We start from the raw sequence: 6000 nt of genomic DNA, 5'->3' as shown, positions 1-6000 counted from the left end.
AGAATCACTTTGTTACTGTGAAAGACGTTGAACGAATATAATTAATTGGCCATTATAAACAGTTTAGGTATTGTTTGTCTCTACTCCTACCTCAGCATCTCCACGAAACATTGTCTAAACACAGCTGGTGCTGAGTTTGTTTTAATCTGAAAGGAAAACTGCTAAATGATTCAGACTCCAGCACTGCTTGAATCATTGCCTGTGGATACCAGCAGTTCTTTCAGTGTTGAATGCTCTTATTTTTTTCTGTTGAAAACACTGAATTAAGAGAAGCACAAATTTAAATTATTAATATCATTGGTCTTAAATATGCACATTCTTAGAGGATGGGTCAAGTGTAATCCCTTTCATTCTTTTTATTGTCTCCATTCATATTCTCTTCCATCTTGCTGCCGACCGTCTTCTGACAGTTGGTTCATAGTGCAACTGTGAGGTTTTCCTCCTATTAACTACACCTTTTAAATCTTTTTACGTACAATTTCCCTTTCAGCACTAAATGACCTCAGGTCCCAGCTCTTGGCCTTTGGTTTAAGTTCTATATTCCAATCCATTCCATTCCGTTCGCGAGAAGTTTGAAAGCAATAGAACAAAGCTTTACACGTATCTGCTCAGAAGAGGCTTGTAATAGAGTTCCGAGGGAAGTAGTTTAAAGGATACTGAGGATGTAAGGTATAAGATTAGTTGTTGATAGTGATTAAAAAGTTTTATGACGGCAGTAAATAATCTGTTTGAAAATGCAGTTCGGAAATGGGTGGACTGGTCTAAAATATGAAGAGAGTGATGTGAGAATTCAGAGAATCCAAACTGGATATGTGCAAGTTGCATTAAATAAATATTAGTTGAGATGGTATGTTGGATTGTGCCAGCAGATGATGTGCTACTGGTGGGAGATAACGAAAAGAATCCTTAGAAACAGCTTACGGAATTTTAGAAGTATTTGCAAGAGGAAAAAGTTTAGAGATGTGTGCAAGAGTAAGATTATGTCGCTAAATGAAATGCACGAAGAGGGAGTAACGAATTTTAAAATGGAAGAATTCAATTGGCCAATAATAGTTACAATATTGGGAAGTGAAATCCCTATATATAATTAAGATATATGTATATATATATATCTATATATATATATAAATATATCAATATATAATATATTATATATATATATATATATATATATATATATATATATATATATATATAAATATTGTATTTGTATATGTATATATGCAGCAGTTTATTTATTATGCAGGTTTCGTTGAACGATAATGGACTGCGTACTTTTAACTATTTCGATGTTGGTTCTTTCCAATGTTAAGTAGTCTCTTCACTTAATTCACTTCTCGAAGTTCGTAAAATTATACAAGAAAGTCACTTCTTGATAAAATGATAATTCCTTTTATTTTTGTCTCCATAGCGAGCTCTCGAACTGTACTTCGTTCATAATCATGCCACTAAAATATTTGCGTCATTTCATGATTAAGCATAACAATTACGAATAAGTAAACAAGCTGTTAAAAGATTACAATTGTCATAGAATTTCTGTTAACATGTAACAAGTCCAAGAATTGGGCAACTACCTATGGTTAATTAAAACAACGGAACAACTATTCATAGAATTAGGTGTTTAACAAATCGCAAATAAACAACATATATTTATGTACTACTATAGATATATTAAACCATAAAATGTTCAGTACTTCGCTAGAAAAAAAAATGTATTTATACACAAATTTATCTTTTTGCCTTATCTTTGTTTGGTTTTATGTGCAGCCCTCCAGGGATGATCACATTTGCGGGCCCTTGTACGTATACTAGTTGCTTCTTATATTTTACTCAATTGTAGCGTTTTTCCTAAGTTTCGTGGCTCCTGCAAAATAGGTGTCTTTAGTTTTTCTTTTTATTTACTTTCTTCTTGTATGATCTTCATTCCAGGCGTTATTTTGTGGTATAGTTGTATATTATTATATAAATAAACATTGAAAAAAGACAAATTACTACATATAGAGGCCCTTCAGCCAATCGCAGTAGTGTTCCATCAACGAAGGTAAATACCGTACAATAAACACAAACGTGACTCCAGGTCATGTCTTCATTGCACTACTACGCGACTGACAACAAAGCTGTCATCGCTGCGTCGGGGACGGAGGTTGGTGACTGGGTGATGTGTCAAGTAGTATCTACGGCTGAAGATGTGATACGGTGGTTTATCTCCTATAGATAAAAATTAAACGGTTGTCAAAGACGGACAAGGTAAGTCACTTGCAGAAATGTTAGTAGGGCATTTTATAAATCATATAGAGAAGATAAATAGAATGACATACAGGATTATGTGGTAAATATATTAGTGAAGTTGTGCCCAGCAACGCCTACTACCTATGATATGGAAGTTGGTATCCTAGTATCGTAGGCGTTCTGCTTCGGTACACAATTTAATTCTTATATCAGACCACACTGACTGGTTCCCCTAACCACACATATTTCAGAATACCTATTTAAGACATGCATTTTGATGGTGTCTAAGCCTAGCCCAAAGCTGGTATTTCCCTGGAAATTGACTTTTTCTAAATAATTTCATTCTTAAAGCCAGACTGAAGGCCAGTCAAAGTTGGACCAAGGCTACATTAGCATGTCGTAAGGTAGCCTATCTCCAAATTACTAGGTAGCCTACTAGGTAGTAAACTAAACGTTTTAATCTAGCCCGATTGAGCTTTTTCAGTTGGTAGGCTATGATCTACGTACATTGTAGGCTTTTCCATCAACAATCAGAAGGTTACCTCCCTAGATAGTTTAGCTACAGATTTCACAAATAAACTAAAAGTTACTACTATTTAAAGTTATAAGTACTGTATCATGTAGTAGGTAATAGGTACTACTATTGCATTAGGAATAAGAAAGTGATCAAAGCATCTTTGTGGTGTGGTAGGCTCTCTTGTTTCAAATTAATTTGACCCTTGGTTTTTTTTTCGAACTGGATATTGGTACGGCAGCCGTACCCCGATCGCGGTAGATATTGGTACGGCAGTGAATTGCGCATGCGCGAACCCTTGTTTACCGTCTCACTCATATCCAAAGACTATATACTTTAGTATATACGCAGTCTTTGGGCATATCAGTAACAGCAAGAAAAATGGTGACGGAACATCATGAAACGCGGAATAATAATTAGTTTTCGCCGAAAAACAGATTTTTTCAGGCTTTAACGAGCTGAAAAAAGCCATAGACATCTATGAAGACTCAAACTTTCAAAAATTTGGTAATTCATGATATATACGTAGGTCACGAACGATCGAATCGGCCCTGAAAAGAATTCCGAAGAGGAGATTCAAAGAGGATTATATATAAATATATACACTACCATCGTACCTTTGGTGACTTTCTCGGCCCTTTATTCTGCCCGACATCGGCAGTTGCAAGGGCCGTTATACACTTTACAATATTCTTTTAATTCACTTCATTGGGTATTGCAGCTGTCTGAGAAGACGATGGAATTTACCAGGTAGTGAAATGGCAAAATTAAACAAAATTTCAGCACTATTCCATTAAAATTGGGATAGTGTTGTTTTTCTAGTACAAAAAAAGCGGGACAAAATTCACAAAAGCAAAACAAAAAAAAGGGGGGGGGGAGGGACATTTTGCTAACTAAAAAAAGGGGGACAGATGTTCAAAAAGCGTGACTGTCCCGCCTAAAAGCCGAACTCTGGTTTACATAATACAGTATGATTAGCAAACAGCTAAACGGATATAGCTAACTGCCGTATCTACAGCAAGTCAAGAGCGGCAATACGGCACCAATGACAGAATCTGCCGTACACTCACCGCACTATATTATTTGTACGGCAGGAAGTCCTGAAATTGACGCATGTGCAATTCACTGCCGTACCAATATCTACCACGATCGGGATACGGCTGCCGTACCTATATCCTGTGCCTTTTTTTTTTAATTGGTTTGACCTATGGTTTTTTTTATTAAGTATCCATAGTTTTTTTTAAGGTAGAACCAACCTTATAACTCAAGGAACAATGAATTTCCAGAAAGAAAATTAATACAAAAACCAACGTAGTTATATTAAAATTCTCAAGAAGAACCATACTATTATTACACGAGGATGCATGGTAACCTAACTTAACCTTTGCTAACCTAACTTGATCTAGGGTACTGGATTCTAAATTGACAAGTTGGTATCACTCCTAACCTAATTAGACCTATAGCATTGTTAATCATTCAGGGCTTCCTTTGAATGATAGGCACACAGGGTTCTTTATTACAGTACATAGCCTAGATGAAATTTTTTGAGTGAACAATACAAATGGGTGCATATGAAATAGGAGAGGTGAGGTATAACTTGAGAAATTTAATTAAATAATGTAAATTTACCATCTTTTGTTTATGTTTACTCAGAAAAGTGGACCGCCATGATTACCACCAGCCCCTTAGGGATAAGTGTGAAATTGTAAACAAAATATGCTAAGTTTCTCACAGTATTTCAGTAAATTTCTCAAATTATACTACCCGTACTGCATCATGTACAACCTTTTTCATGTTGATCAGTCATATGTTGATCAGTCAAAAATTTTAATTGATGAACATTGTTTCTGTAAGGAGTGTTACAATTACATACTGCTGTTCACTTCAATGGTCAGTACTAAATGTTTGTGTGAAACTTTAAAGCAGCTTAACAGTTTCCGAAGAAATGAGTACCTACTAATCTGAAAGTAGATAAAATCATATGAAGAGCATGGTTTCATTTAATCACAGTAATGCTGAATGCTGAACTGAATCTAAATTGTAAATGGTGGGGGCGAGCAATTTCAATCTTGTTCCATGATTGATAAAAGAGGTCACTTGGTTTTAAAATGATGACATATCTCCATGATGATTGGAAGTCGTGTAATATTCTTTCATGAGAAAATTGAGGGCTTTGATTTATTGAGGGGAAAAGGAAACTGGATGATGTCGATGACAATTATTGTACAGTACAGTGAAATTCATGGAGGGAAGAAGTGCAGAAGGAAAGTTTTATAAACTTCTGGAGAATGTCAAGTAGCTTCCAGTGTTGGAAAGTTTATGTGAAACAATAAAATATAAACAAAAATTGAGGCATGACAACTAGGGGATGATAAGAATGTTTATGAATGTTCTGGTGGTTTTGGGGAATGAATTTCTGGTCTGGCCATAGATTCGTATATTAGATTTATTGGTTTTGGAATTCATTTACAGCTATCACCTGCGCTGTGGTCTGATGGAGGTGAAGCACCTTGGGTGAGGTCACTGTAAAATTGGTTCTTTTTGGGGGTTTTAGTGTGTGTGACAATCACCGGGCCGTCAATTGAGATTTGTTGCCATCTGTTCAGTTTTCTTTTTTGTTCATGCTACTGGTTAATCTTTTATTTACTTGCTATTCGACTTAGCCTAGTCAACTGTGGTGAATTATATGGTAACCATATTCCAAAACAGGTATGTTAGTAGTGTATTCTTCACCCTTTGCATGGGAAGTAACTAAATACTAAGTATGTGGAAGCTTTTAGCAGTTTAATAATTATAAATATGTTTATGAAATATATAGCAATGATAATGAGGTGTGAGAAACTTTTTCCAAGTGCACAGTAGAAAATCAAGTAATCTAGCTTTGTTGAAGTAAATTTCCATTTGGAGTACTAATGATTATTTTAGCTAAAAGGAATGGATGTCCAGGATTCTTTAAGCATTATTATTATAACAAACAATAATCTGGTTTGTCTAATGTTGACCTAATGGATTTTCTCTCCAAAAATTCTGTGCATCTTTCATGTCTGATTTGAAATTCAGGATTCAATATGGCTCTGCTAGACCGGGATGGGAAGTTGATGTGGAATTGTGTTAGTGCTATCTTCCCTGGAGAAGCTGGTCCCTCATGGGCATCTTCATCTTCGGTCTCTGCAATGGAGACCGAGGGAATTCTGGTCTCTGGCGGGGGACTCTCCTCTGTTTATGGTCCCACTGTCTTTGGAAGTGAGAGAAGACCT

General features: G+C 35.7%; 1 protein-coding gene across 1 annotated transcript in view; it reads left to right on the top strand.

Moving 5' to 3' along the window:
- The first annotated feature begins 2083 nt into the window (after window positions 1-2083).
- Window positions 2084-6000, top strand: part of LOC135198769 (triple QxxK/R motif-containing protein-like) — a 60724-nt gene continuing 56807 nt past the window's right edge. The window contains exon 1 of the mRNA XM_064226682.1: window positions 2084-2247. The gene's annotated coding sequence lies outside the window, so the exon portion shown is untranslated. The remainder of the gene's footprint in view (window positions 2248-6000) is intronic.

Source organism: Macrobrachium nipponense, chromosome 22 (assembly GCF_015104395.2).
Source record: "Macrobrachium nipponense isolate FS-2020 chromosome 22, ASM1510439v2, whole genome shotgun sequence".
Lineage (NCBI taxonomy): Eukaryota > Metazoa > Arthropoda > Malacostraca > Decapoda > Palaemonidae > Macrobrachium > Macrobrachium nipponense.
This window is presented reverse-complemented; position numbering and strand designations above follow the sequence as displayed.